This window comes from Scylla paramamosain, chromosome 42 (assembly GCF_035594125.1).
Source record: "Scylla paramamosain isolate STU-SP2022 chromosome 42, ASM3559412v1, whole genome shotgun sequence".
Classification (NCBI taxonomy): Eukaryota; Metazoa; Arthropoda; class Malacostraca; order Decapoda; family Portunidae; genus Scylla; species Scylla paramamosain.
In genome coordinates, this window is record NC_087192.1 from 6,480,001 (window position 1) to 6,502,500 (window position 22,500).

A 22,500-nucleotide genomic window follows, 5' to 3' on the forward strand; every position below is an offset into this window, starting at 1 on the left:
ACACACATTTGTACGACAGCAGCCCTTCATTCCTTGTCTCGTTTGGTGCATCATTTATTCCTTCATTTAGATTCATTCGTGAGCAATTTTAGTGAAGTGTGGCTCTGGAGGTCTCCCGGCAATCTATATGAGTAAGTATTTTGTGTGTAATCGTCTAATTTGTAGAGACCAAGTACTTCTCTTCCTGTTATCTTTTTTATTTACGAACTTTTCTTCTCCTTCCATACGTTGCAAGTAAGTTTATTATATCTGATTCTACAACGACTCATTAGTATTCTGTGTATGACCATCTAATTTACAGAGACAGAAAGCGCTCAAATATTTATACGTAATACCGTCCTATTCCATACCTTTTTTTTTTACCTTCCTCACAATATAAATCATCCTGATAAATGTGACTCTACAATTAAACAAGTCAGTGTTTTTTGGATAACCATCTAATTTACACACATAAAAAAAGCTCAAATATCTATAGCTATCCTTGCCGTATTTTCCCATCTAACGCAAATAATCTTAATACACCTGACTCAGCAACCAAACAACTCCAAATTAGACATCTTTCCCTCACAGTTAATCAAAGACAAATGCAAAACCAAATACACATAGAAAAAAACATCATATTTTTTTCTCTCAACGCAGCCAAATCTTGCATACGCCACCCACCCCCGAAAAAGAAAAAGAGACTGGAAAAAAAGACGGAAGGCGTGTAATAGGGTCTACTTCCCCAGGCGGCTGAATTATGTCGAGATAGCAGCGGACCAAACTAGCCTCCCTGTGGTAGCTCCACAGGGATGACCAAATTGAAGGCTAATCAGGACAGATTGGCAAAGTTAAAAGCACTAATTTGCATGGATGATTAGCTATGAGGAGACCGGGAGATGGGCAGGAGAATAGGGGGTACAAGAAGAGCAGGGAAAGTAAGTAGAGGCGGGAAAAAATGCACAAGGGAAAAAGAATGCAGGCAGACATACTTTCCTTGACAAAGAAACAAGTGGGATGGCGGAGGAGGATTAGGGAAAATAAGGAGAAAGGGGAAAGGTACATGTACTGAAATTGTGGTGTAGGAGAGAGAGAGAGAGAGAGAGAGAGAGAGAGAGAGAGAGAGAGAGAGAGAGAGAGAGAGAGAGAGAGAGAGAGAGAGAGAGAGAGAGAGAGAGAGAGAGAGAGAGAGATTAAAAAGACAGCTACATACGACTCGCACGTAATGACTTCCATTTAAACCTAATTTCAGAGAAGAAAATATGCAAGATACTTATTTATTTCCATAGCGAAAAAGAAATAAATAAATTTCCAAAGACAAAATAGAATAAAAATATCAATAAATTTAACACCAAAGAACTTGAATCGCACAAAAAAAATAAAATAAACACTTCTTACATCATTCATTAGTGTAAAGAAAAACAACTTCACCTCAATTAGCAATACGAAAACAACAATTTAAAAAACAGACTATAAATTACGAGAATCATTCCACCTATTATGATAATCCCGAATGTGAGGTTCTATTGAGTCTCCTGAGAAACTCTAATTAATCCGGAGAACAATTACTGAGATATAAACATTGGCTGGTAAATAGATACCACCAATTATCCTTGTCGACGTGTTGTGTTGATTGAGCTTCGCCAGTCTTAATAAGTCTGAAATGCATGAACAGCGTCTCTCTCCACTCAACAATTTCTTAAGATTCGGATGATAATTAGCGCGTTTTTTTTTTTACTTATTTATTTACTTAATTCTTACAAGAGCAGACCATTACATCAGCAAGACGCGCTGGGAGTGGACTAGAGAGAGAAATAACAGAATAATCAAAATGACAGAGACAACGTAAATAGATATATAGATAGATATTGTTAATAATACAGATATACGAGATAAATAGATAGAGATCGATAGCTGGGTAGATAACTAAATGGACAGACTGAGGCAGGCAGACAGATACATACATACACACATACATTCAAACTTACTGACGTTTAAGTAGAAAAATAGGCTTGAAGATGGAGAAAAAGAGACAAATTAATTCAGAAAAAGGAGGATGGAAAGATTAATAAACACAAAGACAAGGCAACAAGTAACAAAACGAACTGAAAGATACACCTTCATACGCAACGCCAATATACGAATTAAATCAAGCGAAGAAAATTATTAAAAGACTCTGAATGATCTATATTAAAGGTACCTATTGATTCTGAAAGCTGTCCCGCCCCATTGTTGTCGAAATTCAAAGGCGTCTTGTCTTCATACAACAAGCTTTCATCTTTTACGTTACAAGAGAGAGAGAGAGAGAGAGAGAGAGAGAGAGAGAGAGAGAGAGAGAGAGAGAGAGAGAGAGAGAGAGAGAGAGAGAGAGAGAGAGACTAAACGAAGGAAGGACGGAAGGTAATACCGAAGGAGAAGAACTGAGAAGGGAGGAAGAATGGAAGGGAGTGAGTGAAAGAAGAGGAAAAGAAATTTAATACATCGGGCGACAAGAGAGGGAGAAGAATGCAAAAATAAACAAAGCAAGAGACGCGGGGAAGAGAAAGGAGGAAGAGGACAAAGGGGAGGTTAATGGAGAGATAAATGGAAGGCTTCACAGACATGATTATAGAAAAAATAGTAAGATATATGGGAGGGGAAATAGAGAGAGAGAGAGAGAGAGAGAGAGAGAGAGAGAGAGAGAGAGAGAGAGAGAGAGAGAGAGAGAGAGAGAGAGAGAGAGAGAGAGAGAGAGAGAGAGAGAGAGAGAGAGAGAGAGAAAATTAAACAAACATTAGTATAAGGAGAACGACAGAATTGAATATACATTTACGAACGCTAATAATGATAAACGAAGACTAGGCAGGAAAATAAAAAGGAAAGAGACGAGGAGAATCTATAAAGGCAGACACAGGAGTGCGAGTACATAATGTAGCAATGGTAGTAATGGTAAATACAAGGCGAGGTCATACTTCCTTCATAACTATGGGAAATGTAATGTGTCTGCATCGAAACCATGTAAAAGATGACCTATCTCTCCTTAACGCACCATTCGCTCACTATTTGCATAATTGTTTACTTACGAAGTGTGTATCGTGTCTTAACGGAGATATTTTTCGCAGATGTAATGGGAAGCTTAGAACCAGTCACTATGATTATTAACACTTAGTAATACAGCCAATTTTCAAACTACGTAAGATCACTACTTAATAAATCAAATAGAGTAAACAAACGTATAACTGTAGCAAATGAGGGACATTGCTTCAACTCCTCCACTGTGAAATATATCATTCTAAACCTGAGAATCCTCCAATGGTATCCAAATTAAAATATATCTGATACCATAGCCCTGAAAAACTGAAGACGTTATGAAGAGGATAATCTCACTGTCCATTCTAAAAAAATATGACAGACAGACAAAAATTAATTATATGACAGACAGGCTTACATACGAGAACACAAAATATATACTGTAGTAGCCTGAAAGATACTAAAATACACAGAAATACATATATACATTCGCAGCTATATATACATAAAAAGAAAGATTATACGTAATAGAAATGCAGCTTAGGTATAACGTTGCAGGAGAGGACCGAGAAAATTGATGAAAGGAGAGGAAAGTGGAGGAAGAAAATAAAGTCAATAAAGGGGATAGGGAGAAGGAATTCATTTATGATAGAAGAAAAGTCCAGTGAATGAATAATGAAGCTTATGACAAGGAAGAGGAGAGGGAGGGCGAGGAGGAGGTGGATCTGAAAGAGGACGGGGTGAAAGGAAAGGAGAAGGACGAGGAGGACGAGGTAAAAGAGAATGATGATTAAAAAAAGAACGTAGACGATGAAAACGAGGAAGAGAAGACTAAAAAAGAGGAGGATGAAGATGAAGAAAACTATAACAAAGAGGACGAGGAGGACAGAAGGAAGGAGGAGGACGAGTAGGACGAGGGAAAGGAGAACGTGAATGATTAAAAGAGAATGCGGAAGACGAGAACGAGAATGATTAAACAGAGAACGCGGAAGAGGAGAACGAGGAAGAGGAAGCCAGGAAAGAGGAGCACGACGAGGATGAAGACAAGGTAAAGGAAAACGACAACAAAAAAAGAAAGTAAGAAGATTGGGAGAGGATCAGGGAATGATAGGGGGATGAAATGATTGCGAGAAGAAAACGAGAAAATTTTGACGGAGTATATATCTGTTAACAATTCCTGAGCCATATTAAGATACGAAAGAAAATCAGATAATTGTTTTATCATAATTTGGAAGACCAGGGAACCGTACTATAAATAAAAAAAATAATAATAATAGTAATAATAATAATAATAATAATAATATAAAAACTTCCAATACACGAATAAAAAGAGAGAAAGGGTAGGAATGATGGAATGTAAGGCCGATCATGTTTTCTACCCAACCTGAACAGAAATACCGAGAAAATCATGAATTGAGAGATAATGATCACGCATCCCACGAACTGAAAAACATGTATATAATTTGTTGAGCTTCCTCACGCACGCCGTATTGTCCCAAGCAGGTCACGGCGAGGCAGGAAATAGACAAGAAACAGGATATTTTTGTCCGTGTCCTCTGCCTACATCCAAATTACGCAGAACAGTAAACGGAAACTCTGCTTGGGGTTCAGATATTAATAATTCATTACTTTAATATATTTATCATTAATTCCTGATTTGAATACTTAATTGGATTCCACTGTAAAAAGTTTTAGTTGCCCAATATGTTCGGGCGCTCAGCCACGACTAGTGTCCAGCCGCGGTGGTGACGGAGTGAGGAGAGGAGGTGTGGTGACGAGCTGCGGGCGTGCGTGCGTGCATGCGCTGAGGTGCATTGTGTGTGACGTTTATGTGCTAAACACACACACACACCTTGATCTTCTACATCCATTCGCTTTAATAAAATGCAAACAAAACTTGTCCAAACGAATCTTGAATCTTACGATACTGACGTTCCCACTGTTAATTTTATTGAGAGAGAGAGAGAGAGAGAGAGAGAGAGAGAGAGAGAGAGAGAGAGAGAGAGAGAGAGAGAGAGAGAGAGAGAGAGAGAGAGAGAGAGAGAGAGAGAGACTAACAGGTACACGTATTGACAGAGGGAATAAAAAAAAGTCTACCGTAGGCCTCAAGAAACCATAATAGCAGGTGTTTATCTCTGGAACACAAGTAAAGACAAACATGGTGCAGAAAACACACACTTTTCACCTACGCCCAGACACACAGACACATACACACTGGCGCACACACACACACACCACTTCATTGTCTGCTTTTTCAGTATTTATCGTCATAACACCCGTAACCTCCTTTTGCCGCATCCACGCTCATACACGCTGATAGGAGGGGGCGCGGAAAAGAATTACCCTCCCCTTCCCCTCTTTGCCCACGCGCATAAAGCACAAAGCTACATTCGCTGATACCCAGAAAATCAGACTTTCATTATCACAGACAGGGAATAAAGATCGGATTTGGTGCAACGATAGCGATTGTACACACACACACACACACACACACACACACACACACACACACACACACACACACAAATGCGAAATGCTGTGTAGAAGCTAATCTACAGTAGAAGCTAATCAGAGTTCAAGCATATAAGGTAAACATATTATTACACTACATAGGAATATGATATAAAGTGCACATATACTAAAGACTACAAAGTTACAGGCTTCAGTTAACACACACACACACACACAGGGGAGGACAGGGACCAGTAGCAAGTCGACTCGTTAATGTGGTGATGAGGCAGCAGCTTAGGCCTAACTCGTTCATTTAGTTTACTATTTCTTCTCATCCTCCTCCACCTCCACCTCCACCTCCTCCTCCTCCTTTACCTTTTCCTCCTCTTCCTCTTCCTATCTGAACTGGTGCGCTCATAATGATGCAGTGCGATACCTCAAACCCTTCCAAAACACACACACACACACACACACACACACACACACACAGCTAGCTAAAAATCATAACATCACAACTATGCAATATCTTAAAAAAGTCATGGTATTGGGTTAAAATAACAAAACTACAGCAAGACTACAATAGCTGCGACATTTACGTCCATGTATCAAAAAACGACACGTGCAATTCGGCGAACGTTCGTGCGTAAGAATGAAGCCAAACTTGAACATACAGGAATCGCCATGCAACGATGAAATAAATATAACATCGCTAGCCAACAACCCTTTGGCGGTGCAGGACAGCAATACAGCGGCGAGGGGCCTGCGAGGGAACTGCGAGGGGACTGCCTGTTCGACCCTCCCCTCGCTTCTCTTCCCTCTCAACTTCCTTCTTCCCCTCCTCCTCCTCCTCCTCCTCCTCCTCCTCCTCCTCCTCCCAGTCATGATCTCTCAAACCCCCTTCACTTTCCCCCTTTTCCTCGCCACTTCCTGATCCCCCCTGATGATCCTCCTTCCTCCTCCTCTTCCTCCTTCCCCTTCCCCTTTCCTCTCCATCTCCTCCTCCCTTGCAGTCTGCCTTTCAGTGCCCCACTCCCACAGCTCTGTCTAGCCACTGCCTGTCTCCTTCCGTCCCGCCAGCGCGCATGAATACGTGTTCATTGATTACCAGTAGACGCGTTGAAAGCTTAATGAATAGGAACTTGCCTTAGTACCTAATGTTCCTTGCCTCGATAAAGCTAACACTAAATTTTACAGATGCGCCACGAGTGTTGATCGGTGGGAAAGGGAATCATGGTAAGAGTTGGATAGTTTATCTCCTTATTAATCTCGATGTGAAAGGGAATTAAGAAAAATAAGTGTTAATCTCTGCCTTGGTTTACTTTTCCACCTGTCTGCGCTGCCACCAGAGGTCACTGCAACCAGTGCAACTAGTTATGTTGTACGTAGTGTCTGCAAGAGGGCGCTTAGAAAGAGAGCTTGTGCAATTATGAAAAGACATTAGTTACGTCACTTCGCCACGGGAATTTTCGATCAATATCAGTAAGAAAGAGATGAAAAAAAAGGCAATTAAGCTAAGTAAACGTGAAGAGCAAATGTAAAGTTTTACGATGGAAAGCTAATGAGTTTTGCTACTTCATCAGCAGAACTCTTCGATCAGTTGGAATGATAAAAGCTAAAAATGCCGATGTTCTTGAATAAAAAACTAGGTAAACATAGGGGGCATACGCAAACTTTTACGAGGGAGAGCCTGTGAGTGAGGTGACCTGAGCGCAGTAACTCTTCGATCAATACCAGTAAGGAGGGAATGAAAACTCCGGTGTTAATGGAGAAAAGAAGAGCTCAAGTAAACACACTCCGAATCATTACAGTCACGGAGGTTCGCAAGCATCGATTTACACGACGCTCTATTGTCTGTCAATTTAAAACAAGCGTGAGTTAGCAATGTTGAAAAGAGAGGTGTATGATTCATTTATATTATTGCTATCGCTTGACTGTTCTTGTTAATAACACATGAATACTTTGTGCAGGTCGCGCTAGTAGCCTTCAAAAGAACCATCAGAACACACTGATCGATGGAGCAGGAAATAAGCACACGCTGTCGAGCACACTTGCCGAGTAATTTTTCTTCTATTTTTCAAACGGCGTTTCACAAAGAACTAAGTGTGAGATAAGCTCAATACTTCGTCGATTAATAACACACCGCCGCGCCGCAGAGTTGCTTCACAAGAGCATATCCTCTCACGCTCCTCCAGACTGGGTTCCATCGATCAGATTCACTCATCCTCTCACTCTTCACATATTCATTCATTTTTCCTCCTGCAGCCCTGTAACACGCCTGCCAACACGCCGCTTCCCAGTGATGCCAACCTGTTTAACTGTTGCGCTACTGTTATCAAACCAACCCTCGTCTTTCCTGTGTCACTAATGTTACATGGAACTCAAGTTACATGTTTGATATGAACCTTCTAATAAATATGGGCAATTTTTACTGTTAATAGCCACTCAACACGAATTTCTCTTGCACCACAGCTGTTACATGGCACTCAAGAGAAATATTTCTGAGTAAACTTCCAATGGAGAATTTTCAAAGGTTCTGTTCAGCCCTAAAGAAATGTTCAAGATATTGTTGTTTAGATTAATGGCTGGATTAATAGTTCCGCGAATGCAAAGCTGACACCTCATCCCGGAAGCCATTACTATTCCTCACGAAGAAAGATTAAAGTAATAGAGGCACCTTTCAAGAGGACGCAGCCACGCAGCGATTCAAACGACTCAATGAACGAGCGGCGATGGAATGAATGAATGAACGCTTTGCACTATGTGAGATGATACCAGCCAAGTCCTGAAAATGCTGGAAAAACAGCTAAATATTTTTGTTAATACCTTGAATGAGTCCACATAAAATAGTTCTAGGATACTATCTGGGGGAGAATTGGGCGTTTTCAAGCCGGTCAAACAAAACAAAGCATTCAGGGAACAAACATATAAAACTTAGAACGAAGGAATAGTGGCAAGGCTACACTGAAAGCCACAAGCCAATGCCGCTGTGAACACGAGTCCCTGTAATGACCAGGTTCCCTTTACCAACCAATTACGTATCAAAAATGGAGATATTGATTCGCTATCACTAACAAAATACTTGACCTTTTTGTTGCAGCGTCTTTCATCAATCAATCAGCTATCAATCAATCAGTCAATCAATCAATGAACCAATAAACCAACTAAATACACTTCCATGTAACCTACAGTTACTTCCACTTCCCTGCAATGGATACCTTAGCGAGGCTTTACGGGAACACTTGCTGCAAAAAGTCAGTCACTAATTCTCAGCTCCGGTACTCCACTGATCATTTACTCCGTCATTCATCTCTACCCCTTTACTCCCTCATCAGATAGAGACAGGGGTCGCGGTCACCTCATGAGGCACCTGGCCGCTGTAATTACTTCCGTTACCTTGGTCTTTGAGCCTAAGGGAGGATATTAATTTTCTATATCAAACACAGGTTATTGCATCGTCCGGGCTACCGTCCATTGGGGTGTTAACAAACGAACCGGACTTTCTAACGATCCCTAGAAGCATGAAAGGGTTGTTGAATTGGTTGAATAGCCTCTATCCTCTTATGTCAGGTTATGAAACAAGTGGGAGCTGGGAGGCAGGCAGACTTTTAGACGCACGCAAAAAAAGAAGCAACAACCCTTTCATTTCAACCTGACACGTTCCAAGTAATCGCTGCTTTCAAGTGGAAATAAGTGCCTTACGCAAGTCCAATTAAAGTCGTAAAACATTTTAGCCTATGAGAAAACACTGAGGTGGAAAACAACTCATCCCCCAAAAAAACGCCTTCCACAACTTTTAAGAGCAAACCTCTCAAGCCACTCCCCATCATCCTTTTCCTATATCCACTACCCGCAGTGTCTCCTCTCACTCCCTCCCTTCAACTCCATTCTTTTTGTTCTTTTTTCCGGAACCCTTCATCCGCAAATCCATCTTTTCTTCGTATCAAACGCTGATCTCGATCCCTACCACCACCACCACTACCATCGCCGCCGCCGCCACCACCGCCTCTCACACATGCTCGCCAAACACTAGCACGAGATCTACAAGCTGAGATCAAAACCCGCGTAACGAAGCAGTAAGCCACCAAAGCCAGAGCCAGTGAGAGGCGAAGGGTTGAATGAGCGTGGGTGGGAGCGGATATGGGAGGATACACGAGTCAAGGGTCAGGTGGGGTGCAGAAAGGAAGGAAAGGATTACCTCTGACCTAACGTGAACCGACTCGCTACTGAAAAATGAAGTTAATACACCTGCTGGGACGGCACAGTTCATTACCGAGGTCAGGTCAGGTCAATCAGAGGTAGGTAGGTACAGTACGTGTGTGTGTGTGTGTGTGTGTGTGTGTGTGTGTGTGTGTGTGTGTGTGTGTGTGTGTGTGTGTGTGTGTGTGTGTGTGTGTGTGTGTGTGTGTGTGTGTGTGTGTTTATAGCTTGAAATTGTGTGTAACTGAGCACTGCGGTCAATAAACACTGTTTAATTGAGAGAGAGAGAGAGAGAGAGAGAGAGAGAGAGAGAGAGAGAGAGAGTGTGTGTGTGTGTGTGTGTGTGTGTGTGTGTGTGTGCAGGGGAGTAAGTGGGTGACAGGGCGTTCAAATCAGCCTTGATCTCGCACCAGGTAAAAAAAAATGCCTTAATTATTCACCTACGTCACGGTTTCTTATGAAATACTCAGAGACTAATTACTTTGGCGGAGCAGCAACGGCCTACCTGTGTCTTAATTATCCTATCAACGTCCCAGCCTCCCTAACACCTGCGTCTTTATTACCAGGTACTGCTTTTATGAACTCACCTGTCTTAATTGCCTTGCCTTATACATAACTTCTTTACACCTGGCTTACATTTCAATTAGCTAGATTAAACCCAAATTCTCGTCTCTACCTATATAACACGCCTTTCTCGCCTTTAAACTCCGATTCTCTCTCTCTCTCTCTCTCTCTCTCTCTCTCTCTCTCTCTCTCTCTCTCTCTCTCTCTCTCTCTCTCTCTCCGTTTCTTCACTGCAAAATCTCCTTGCTTCCCTCTAAACATCAATTTCCTCTCCCTCTAATTACCTTATCTTCCGCCTAATTACGTAACAACTTGATCGTATCACCTGGATCTGATCAACTTGGCAAAATGTCGATAACGTCAGCCATTATCATTCTACCATTCCATGTTTCTGTTCTGAGTCCTGCTTAATATTATTTCAGGATTATACATACTTTCATGTTTAAGAGTACTAAGTTAACATCACTTAAGGGTTGCGCACGATCCAAGAGTACGGGTTTTTTCTGTCTTTCTAATGGGAAAATACCTTAATATCCTTGTCCACTTTTCTTGGGGAATATTTCAATAATCACTAATACTATACGAGTAAAACAACAAAGGGAAGGAGTAGATTGCATTTATGTTCTTTAATACTTGCTAAACCCTACACGTGGGATTTCTTGTCTTTCCAATGTGAGTTACCAATTAAAATTAGCTTGCAGTCCCAAAACAATACCTCAGTATCAATGTTCACTTTTCTTGCAGGACATTTAAAAAAACACCAATACTTTCTAACAACAAAGGGCACGAGTAGATTACAATATATTCAAACAGCAAAAGATGAGGTTAGTGTATTTTTTTTTTAATACTTCACTTCAATACACGTGAGAACAATGGATATATACTGAGATCAATGTAATCAATGTAATGATATAAAAATGAAACTTTTATGGATAATGGACGCTTAATGGATAGAAAGGTAAAAACAACAACAACAAAAAAAGTGTATGCAATTTCAAGTCACTATTATAACTTATGTTTCGTACGTAATGCTCACATAAAATTTCATCAATGTATTACACCAAACGATCTAGGAATTAACATCATTACACACTAACAGATCGTGAAGAGATTAAAAAAAAAAATTCCCTTGACCACTGATCAAAACAAACAAATAAAGACTGATCAAAACAAACAAATAAATAAAGACATGAACAAATACAGTAAAGTGAAATGAGAGAGAGAGAGAGAGAGAGAGAGAGAGAGAGAGAGAGAGAGAGAGAGAGAGAGAGAGAGAGAGAGAGAGAGAGAGAGAGAGAGAGAGAACAAAAGCTATTACACTTACAACCTCTGGACTGATACATTTTCTCTTCCTCGAGGTCATCACATACCTGGGGGAGAAAAAATACGGAATTAATGAACAAACTCGTCATGAGAGAAATATTAATATAGAAAAAGTGAGCATGGAGGAATTATAAACGCAATTAGTAAACAAGATAAATTAATTGAGGAAACATTTAAAACACCTGAAACATTTGTTCATCACTAGTATTAGGGCATACTGGTCAGCCTTTCTGAAGCCAAAAGTTTCTAGGAAAAGTTATTAAACAATGCTACAAAATAAATACAAAATAAAGAAAGTATAATACTCTATATGAGCAAAAGAAGGAAAAAAAAGTTAAAACCTATTCTGTACTAAAAAATAAAGCAAAACGATACAATATAAAAAAAAATAGTAATACAAAACAAATACAAAAATATCATATATACAAAGACAAACACATTTACTTTTCTTAATAGAGAAAAACCAAGAAAAGTTATAAATTAATAATACAAACAAAGGAATCAAATAAACTTGATTCCAAAAAAATAAAAAGAAAACGAAAGAAGAAATAAATACTGATATGAAATGATGAGAGACAGCGAAAGATTCCAAATAAAAGGGAGTAAGAAAGGATTTTTAAGACAATCTCACGCATCGGAGGGAAAATCTTTATAGAGAAGCAATTCTCTTTAAGGATTTAACGCAGGACCAGAAAATAACTTAATAGCAAGTAAAGAAGAAGGGACGAAGATTAAGAAGGAGAACAAGACGAAGATAAATGAAGGAGCTGCAGAGGCGTAAAATTAATGCCTAAATTAGAAGGAATATATAGCTTTTAAATTTCTTACGTATGAAGCATTGCATGTATTCAAATTTTATCTTTTCTTTTTATAATACAACAGCTGCATTAACGTATTTGTTAGGTAAAACATCAACTTACCGTAATTGTGATGCAAAGGAAATGAAAGGCATCGCCATACGAGTTAGGAAAATAATAGGATGATCAAAGAATGCATAAAAGATTGAAGAAACTTAGAATGAAAAATGGCAATGATAGTTATGAGCGATAAAAAAAAAAAAAAACTGACTAGTAATGTCATAGCCATCATTCATTACCATTTAACATCATATTAACATAATTGAACATCATTACAATCGCTTAGCATTATCATCATCGCCATTCAACATCATTACCATCATTCCTTATCACTAATATTGTCAGGCATTATTACCAACATTCAACATCGCCATTACCACCACTACTATCATCCATACCATCCTTCCTGTACCTCCCTTGATAGTTTCCTTATTTTTACCACAGTCGTAATACTAAAACGAGTCAACACAACAATTTCACTCGACCGAGACTTAGCACGCACGTCCCTGTCCCTGTTATATAAGCCACAACATATTCATTAGTATTAAAAGACACCATTCCACAAAACACGCCACCAATTTACTGAACCCCGAAAAAAAAAGTCATATAAAAAAAATCACTAAATTAACTTAAAACACACACACAAAACCAAAAGGAAAAGCAAAGCAAAGCAAAAACACGAAGATCTCCCTGAAAAAAAGAGGAAAAAAAAAACATACATGGAACGTGCAAAATAAATGTACACGAAGCATGGGTGTTAGAGAAAAGAAAATGCTGCATATAATTAACATCGTAAAGTTTCACAAGAATTTGCTCTTAATTACGGGAGTGTTGAGCGTCACTGGCAGGAGAAGCAAGAGGTCGAGGGAAGAAGAATGAGGTTATCGTGAGAGAGAAGATGAAGTGGGAGGAAGGTGGAACACTGAAGGCATGGAGGTAGGAAGCACCAGGAAGAGGAGAGGACAGGAAGGGGGTAGTGGAAGGGAGGGAAGACTGAGAGAAAGAGAGAGAGAGAGAGAAAGAGAGAGAGAGAAGGAAGATTCGTGGAAGGAAGTACGAAAGGAATTGAGTGGAAAGAGGCGAGGAAAAGTGGGAGGAAGGAGAAAAGTGAGGGAATAGAAGTCAACGAAAATAGGAATGGTGTCACGGAAAGGAAAGAAAAAAGAAAGAAAATAGGAAAACAGAAAACGAAAGAAAGGAAGGGAAGAATAGATTAAAACACAGAAAGAAAAAAGAAAAAAGGTAGAAAAGGATGAAAGAAAGAAGGAATTAATGAAAAGAGAAAGAAATTTAACTAAAAAAAAAAAAGGATAAGTAAATAAAAGGAAAATGGAAAGAAGAATTGGAAAGAAAGGAAGGAAGAAAGGACGGAAAAAAAAAGTGAGCAAGAAAGCGAGAAATAAAAGGAGACAATTGGAAATAAGAGAAAATCATGGACGGAAGAAACAAGAAAGCATAGAGATACGTAAAGAAGATAAAAAAGAAAGACGGATGATAAAAAGGAAGAACAGAAAGAAGGATGTAAAGGAAAGTAGAGATTCAAAGACAAGGAGTCAAGGAATAGAAGAAGGAAGGAAGGAAGGAAGGAAGGAAGGAAGGAAGGAAAGGACAGAAGGAGGTAGGGAAGGAGTAGGCTTTCCAGTCGTGCGAGGAACAAGCCCTGCAAGAGAAGGCAACACGTAACAGAACGAAGGAGGAAGGCAAGAGATGAAGAAACGAGAATATAGAAGAAATGACTTACAGGTACAATGATGAAGTTAGGAGGAAAAAGGTAGACAAGGGAGGAGAAGAAAGGAAGCATGCCATAGGATGAAAAGGAGGAGGAGAAGAGAAGTAGGAAGACCGAATGGAGAAATGAAAGAAGGAAAGAAAGAAAGAAGGAAAAAATGAAGGAACGAAGGAAGGGTTTATATAGGAGGGAAGGAGGAAGGGAAGAGGAAAGAAAGCAGGTAAAAGAAAAAGATAAAAGGAAAGGAAAGAAAGGCAGGTAGAAAGGGGGAGGAAGAAAAAGGAAAACGGAAGGAAGACAAAAAAAAAAACACCATGACTAAATAAAAAAAAATTCAAGACCAAGAAAATGAAAAGGAGAGAGAAAAAAAAAATAAACTGATCCCAAAACCATCCCGCCATCACATAGTTGTCAGCCAAAGATCGCCGTGAAAAAGCCTAGTGTTTGGAAACGGTCACGGTGGAGGGTCTTAGAGAGAGTCACGAGTGCTTACCTCAGCTGTGGTTCCAATTGCCCCACCACACGGCACGCACGACACTTTCACACCACCACCACCACCACCACCACCACCACAGCAGACTCACGCACTATGAAAATAACGCGATCCTCCCCCGCGCAATTAGGTTTTTAACACTGCAGACGACACAAAATTTGACACGAAGAGGTGAAATTCCAGCGACAGGTAAAACCAAACAGTTAATGAAGGGAAAAAATGGAAGGGTTCCCTCAGGTAAATTAGTGTAGGGGATGAAAAAGGTGGATGCTGGGTATTACCTAGTGATGAATCACCTTAGGGGGAGGAGGAAGAGGAGGAGGCAGGAGGAGGAAGGGGAAGAGAAAGAGGGGGTGGGGGTGTAGGTGGGTGTAAGGCAGTGATAAAACATTCACGGGTGAATTTTTTTCAGAGAGTTTTTTTTCAGAGAGAGAGAGAGAGAGAGAGAGAGAGAGAGAGAGAGAGAGAGAGAGAGAGAGAGAGAGAGAGAGAGAGAGAGAGAGAGAGAGAGAGAGAGAGAATTCTATACATACTCAAACATAAAGGGAAATGTCAACAAAAAGAAAGAAAACCGAAAGAAAAAAGAAAGAAAAGAACCTGACAGCAACACGACAACACACACACACACACACACACACACACACACAGGCAGAGTCAGGTATATCAAAAATTCTGGTTTATGGTCCCTGTTGGTAGCGAACCCTCTCGTCACTCCATTTAGTGCAGTTGACACACTCACTCTCTGTCCTCCTGTCCTGGCTTTTGCTCCCGGCGCTGCAACTACTGCTATGAATGCGAAAGAACACGGCCATCATTTTGCTTCCAACATTCAAAGTGAGGGAAGAGACGTAAATGGGTCGGGTTTTGAATGTTCTACGAAATGCAGGACTTTTTTTTTCTCGCACTTTTCTTTTTTTAAGCTTTATAGAGAAATGATTTGTCAGTAAGGTCTGGACGTTCTAGCTGATTTTTTTTCTGTAAGTTATATATGAAAATACACGTAAAGTTAGTGGGTTTTATTGAGCTTATAATTGGTTACATCTTTATTGAAAATTATATCTAAGTAAAAGCCTACGTATGTTTGCGTTTCACCAGGTTTAGCTGAAGCTTTGTCGAAAAATATCGATAAAGCTATTGGTTTCATTATGTTTGTTACATGGAGGAAAAGTCCATGTTCAGATTTCAAAAGCCTATGTTCAAATTTCAGCAAATTTGAGTTAGTTTCAAATTTTCGTGCCCTTGGCCACACACCTTAGCACGTGTAAAAAGGGAAAAATATGACATTCCTGATATAAACTTTAAACTTAAGATAATAACTCTCCACAATGACACTAACTGTCTGATTTCTTGACTTTGAAAGTATTGCACCACTTACTGAGACTATCTGGACTGAATAATTTACTGGATCACGAGAAAAACTTTGCCCCAAGCGCTTCAAAAGCTGTCAGACTCTCGCATCCTCACATAGTACAGTTAAATCAAGTATTCTGTCAGACGCGGGATGTCAACGCTTGACTTGAACACAGTGATGGACACTTGCTCACAGCCAATGACTTTGCCCTTTTATAAGACAAAACATAGAAAAGTGTATATAACTTACCAGTTGTAGCTTTTGTTCTTCAATTCCTCCACGATAAAGATTAGAATACTATATAGATTTGTTTTAAGAATTCCATTACCTCGTATCTATTATTAACTAAGCAAATAGTTAATAATAGAGAATACTGAAAAAAAAAAAAAAAAAAAAAAATTATATATATATATATATATATATATATATATATATATATATATATATATATATATATATATATATATATATATATATATATATATATATATATATATATATATAAAGAAACCCAAGCTTATCTACACCTATCCAGGTAATAGGATATCCAAAAAATACGACGGAGGAAAATTATGTTAACAACGCATCTTAATCACATTCAGAGAGCTCATCAAGTGAAATTCGTCGCCTGTGATTAATTTCACCATATTCATTATGAGCTCGGGTGCCTTGCTACCACCAGTACTCCGTCGGAGGTGACACCGAGAACAAAGCGTCATGTTGGAGAATGACTTATTCTTCCTACTGCTGTGGTCATCCTTTGTTCCTTTGTTAGCTACCAGAACTGTCGAACTGTCATTTGCTTGACTAACATACCAAATAAGATAACATTACATTAGACAAGACTGATGTTTAAAATCAAATCTTAAAATCAGGCAAAACGACAAAACACACACACACACACACGGCTGAGTGGTGGAAGATGTTGTGTCAAGAATTACGTGTCTATCATCAGCAATACAATGATGAGTGGACACCGAAATTAGGCGTTAAGACAACAAGGGACGAGGCAGTTGTTTCTCCATCACAACATTTAAGTGGTTAATTGTGGGGATGCATCATATCTCAGAGGTCATGTTAATCTGGTGTAAATGAAGTTTGCAGTCAGGCCTTGCCATAAAAACAGGATAGATGGATGACATGACATTGTATCGCTTTTTGTGGCACGTTCTTTAACATCACATGTTTTTAGTTTCTCAATTCATCGTGGCGAATAAATATGCATGCAAACAAGTAAAACCTCTTAAATAAATGTTTGTCTTTATAGTCTCATTCTGTCGACAAAGGCTTATAGTGACTCAGATCATCCGGAACTTTCAACACAGCTTTTTTCATTATTATTTTTTATGATGATTTTTCTTTATCATGCCTTAATTTATCAGTTGGAGAATATACATATGAAATCAAATCTTATATAAATATTTGTGTTTACAAGTTTATTCTGTCGACAAAGGCAAATGACTTGGATCATCTGAAGCCTTCAACACAGTATTCTATTATGGCCTTTTACAACACAATTTTCATTTTATCGCATGCTTTAATTTCTCGATCTAAGGCAAGGAATATATATTCACAAAATAAGCAACCTGCCTTATGTAAGTGTTTGTGTTTACAGTTTCATTCTCTCGACAAAGTCAAGTTGTGAATGAAATCATTTGGAGTTTGCAATATTGCCTTCCTTCCTCCACATTCATTAATCCTTTTATTGCCATTGTCGTCATTCGTAAACATTCAGAACGGTGCAAAAAAAGAAAAGAAAAATGTTTCATAGACACACAGAAGTATAATAGGAAGGCAATCTTGTTCTTTCTTGGCTTCACTTTTAAAGAAACCGCAAGGCAAAGATAACTGACTGGAAAAGTTGCAAGTGATTACAGGTATAATGATCTAGCAACCAAAAAGTTGGACGATTACTGCGCGAAGTTAAAGAAGTTGGCATGTACACTATAACACAAATCTAATCGTCGCTTCTCGGTGAAAAAACAACAAAAAATATATAAGGCACAATAACGGTTTGACTTTTATCAATATTAGTACCAACATTTTGTCCTCGTATTTTCTGTAGGTAATTTGTTATGCAAGAGAAAACAATCCTCTTTTCTACACTGGAAACAAAAGCCTACACTAAACGCTATTAACTGTCTTTTTATGTCATTATCATCTCGTACTTTATACATAGCACGGATCTACGCTGAAGAAAACACAAAATTGTGAACTTTATCATCATATTTTCACGTGATGGGGGCTGTGGCGAAAGGCAACAAAAATGCGGGGTGAAAAAAAAAAGCCATGGAAATTCTTGTTTTGTCCCAATATGCTGTTTTTTTTTTTTAACAACTATTTAACAAACAACACATTATTGCTCACCGTCTATTTATTCAGTCTGCAGCAGTGCCATCTTAAAATAAGCAGGGTTTTTGTACTGTGTATTTTTTTTTTTTATTTGTATATCATTCATTCAGCAAAAAATTACATCACGTTATTTCTAGTATTACCATAATAATGTTTCCCACTGTAGGTAATTCACTCCATAGAAAAAAAAAAAACGGAAAAAAGTCTGGATTATCGTTTATTGAGTTAATTTGCAGCAGAGCGCCACTCAAAAGTATCGACATTTTTTTTCTTTTTGCACTATTCGTAATACTTTTCCTGTCCTGCCCATCATCCAGCAAAAAGAATACAACAAAATATTATTAATGCAGCAGAGTGCTAATAAAAAATAAAAATCATTTTTTTAGTGCTATTGATATCTTTTTTTTCTTTTGCGTCACTCATTTATGAAAAAAAAAAATATATTAGTAATTCAAAAGTGGGCAACTAAAAACTATCAATATTTCTTAGCACTATAAATATTTCTCTTTTTGAGTCATTCATTTCACACACAAATACAAAAATAAAATACTAGAAAACTAAAAAAAAAAAAAAAAAAAAATCAATTCTAGATTATGGTCACATTTTGGCAGCGTATCGTCATCAGCATTTCTCCTGTCATTCATCCATCTAAAAAATATCAGTTCTGGCTCAGGATTTCTTTTTTGGCAACGAGCAGAGCAGCAGCGTGGCGGCGGCAGGTGTGGCGGGGAGGCGGCGAGGGTCCGGCACCAAGCCCTTAGGGAGACTTCCAACTTTCATTGAGCTCATCCTGACACTGCTGTTCCTTGCCCTTGCCTACACCAGCCTCACCTTCACTGCTCTCTCTCTCTCTCTCTCTCTCTCTCTCTCTCTCTCTCTCTCTCTCTCTCTCTCTCTCTCTCTCTCTCTATTTTTTTCTTTCGATCCTCCCCCTCTTTTTCCTCTCTTCTACCACCTCGTTCTTTATAATTCTCTCTATCCCTCTCCTCTTTCCTCCATCTTTCTCTTCCTCTTTCTTTTTCTGCTTCTTTCTATTTCTTTTGTCCTATTTTACTTCTTCCTCCTCTTCCCCCTTTTTTTCTCTTCGTAATCCTCCTCTCCTCGCTCCTTCTCTTCCCTTTTCTAACCCACCTTCTTCATTCCCTTCTCCTGACCCTTTCCTTTCTAATCTTTTGTTCTATTTTCCTTCCCACCCTCTCTCTCTATTCCTCGTCTCTGCCCTCCACCTTTCTTTCCCTCTCTCCTTTCCATCCTATCTCTATTTCCCTCTTTATTCCTCGTTCGTGCCCTCCACCTTTCTCTTCCCCTCCCCTTCTCTCATCCTTTCTATCTCCCTTGTCCTTTCCATCGCCTCCCTGTTCCTCGCTCCTGCCCTCCACCTTTCTCTTCCCCTCTCCTTCTCTCATCCTCTCTATTAATCTGTCAGTCGAGGGAGGGACACGCGGCCACTCGTCCTCTCCCACGTCAACCACACACGTCTGAGTTCGTGAAAATGACGCAAAGGGAGCCTAAAAAAATAATAAGAAGCACATTTACATAAAGAAGAGATGCATACGATGAGGAGAACGAGAAAGGAAGGAGGAGCAAGAGGAGGAGCAAGAGGAGAAAGAAAGAACAAAAGAAAGAGAAAAACAAAGAAGCAAAGGCAGAAACAGAAGAGAGAGAGAAAAAGAGAAGGAAGGATAAATAAATAAACACATCTGCCGTGCAAGGTAGGCAGCCATCGGGGGGAAAGAAAATAAGAGACAAGAAAGAAAGAAAGGAAAAAGAAAATCGTAAAAATATAGTAAAGGAAAATACACAGACACACACAAACACACACACGTAAGGGGAAACAAACAAAAAAAATCACGACAAAGAACACCCAGACGCAGAAATAAACTCATTAAAACAAGAAAAAAAATAATAAAAGGAGAAAAAAAAACAAAGAATCTTGAAAAGCAAGCAAGAAACGAAAAGACTCAAAAATACAGACAAGAACAACAACAAAAAACGTAACAAGGCGAAGCAGAACAATAACAACGAGAGGAAAACAGACAACGGGAAAGAAGACAGAATAAAAGGAGACAATAAAAACAAACATGGCGGCAAGGTGTGACGTGATCCCCCCACCTGAGAGAGAACATTCGGGAGTACCAGTGGGGAGCGAACGTGATCATTTCTCCGAACGGTAGACGAGCTCCACGAAACACTAGAGGCTCATCAATGATCGTTTGGAAGTCACTCGTCACCTTCACGCGCTACTCACTCTCATTGGCGTGGACTCCCTCTATTTACAAGGGGAGGGTGAGGGGGTTGACGAAGACGAGGAGGAGGAAGAGGAGGAGTGATGTAAAGCCTAAAGAATAAAAGTTCCCCTCTCTGTGGCAGTTTAACGAGTCGAGTGTTGCTGATTTTGTCTTGATTGTGAAGTTACCTAATATGTGGCCAGTAATCTTCCTACTTCCCCTCCCTTCTCCCTTCCTTCTTCCTCCTACCCTTTCCTCTCTCCCCTCCTAAATCCTTCCCTTACCTCGAACATGTCTTCCTCCCCCTTCCCCCTCCTACCATTCCTCCTTCATTCTCCTTCCTCCGACACTCCTGTCTCATTCTCTTCCTTTTTTCTCTCTCTCTTTCCTCTCACACTTCAGCGTTCCTCTCTTCGCCACCTGCTCGTCTCTGTGTTTTAGTTTCTTGTTTTCTTCCTCTCTCTCTCTTTCTCTCAATTCTCTTTTTTTTCGTTTGGTTTTTCTTTCCTTTCACTTCTGTTTGTCTCTTACCCTGCTGTATCTTTTTTTTTATTATTTTCCCTCTCTCTTTCTCAGTATTTCCTCTCTCTCTCTCTCTCTCTCTCTCTCTCTCTCTCTCTCTCTCTCTCTCTCTCTCTCTCTCTCTATACAAATTTACATCTCTCTCTCTCTCTCTATACAAATTTACATAAAGTTGCAGAGTTCCTGTACATATATGCTGGATATCTATTACAACATTTCAGGCTAAAGAAGCCACTGTTAATGCCTTCTATCTGAAAGCCTGTCTCTGCTCTGTCTGTAGCAACGTTCACTATAGTCTTGAAGTGTTGTCTGGACCAGCCCTCAACATTTTGCTACACGGCAACAAACTCGTTTCACCAGCCTTTGTACGTATTGAGGAAATGTCTTTGTTGCTGCCACGCGGGGCACGGGTGACGGCTCTGGTGTTGACCTCGGCCTCTCGGGCAGGCTGCCGGAGAGCCTGCAGGTGAGCCAATCGCTGCTGCTGCACCTTGAACAAGACGGCGAGGCCCTCCACGTCTCGCTGGTGCTGCTCTCTCTCTCTCTCTCTCTCTCTCTCTCTCTCTCTCTCTCTCTCTCTCTCTCTCTCTCTCTCTCTCTCTCTCTCTCTACATTTCTCAGCTTCCCTTCCTTCCTCCTTCTCTTCCTTTGATTATTTCCTTGGCCACATTTCTCAGATCTTTTCTTTCACTCCCCTTCCCTCTTTCTCTCTCTATTCCCTCTCTCTCTTCCTTTCTATCTCTTTCTTTTATTACAAACCTCTTAGTCTTCCTTGGTTATATCTATTTTTTTTTTCTTACTAGGTATTAATTTTCCTACACAATCAAGGAAAGTGAAAGTAATATATAGTGATATTTTACCTACGTATAAAAAAAATACGCAAACCTTTCAATCACGTTCAATTATTAGTTTTTCGCAACCAATATTTTTTATGAACGTTCTGCTCGCCTGCTGTTATTTCATTACCACTACATAAAGCGACGCAAACTTAAAGCCGTGTACGCATATATATATTTTTTATTATTATTTTCTCATACAAAAAGCAATTAACATTCTGACTTTATCCCTATTTTTTTTTTTCACTTTTTTGCTACTTTTTTTTCTCAAATGCAGCCACGAGTACTTCGGATTTTTTTTTTTTTTTTTTTGTTATTATGTCGGAAATACATGTTATAAAATCGCCCTCAATTTTTTGTAATTTACCGACAAAGTGAGGGAAGCGCGCCAATTTGATTTCGGGCGGTGAGCGTTACAAATAGAAAAGAACGAGAATGACTGGAACATGGCGGGCGGGAGGCTGTCTCATCACTAACCCGTCAGAGAGAGAGAGAGAGAGAGAGAGAGAGAGAGAGAGAGAGAGAGAGAGAGAGAGAGAGAGAGAGAGAGAGAGAGAGAGAGAGAATGTATTCATTAATTAATCCGTAAACCACAAAAAAGTAACATCA

General features: G+C 39.5%; 1 long non-coding RNA gene across 1 annotated transcript in view; it reads right to left on the reverse strand.

Annotated features, from left to right (window-relative positions):
- Positions 1-22,500, reverse strand: part of LOC135093335 (uncharacterized) — a 102,322-nt gene that overhangs the window by 44,370 nt on the left and 35,452 nt on the right. Inside the window, exon 2 of the long non-coding RNA XR_010263310.1 lies at positions 11,525-11,570. This is a non-coding gene — a long non-coding RNA (uncharacterized LOC135093335). The remainder of the gene's footprint in view (positions 1-11,524; positions 11,571-22,500) is intronic.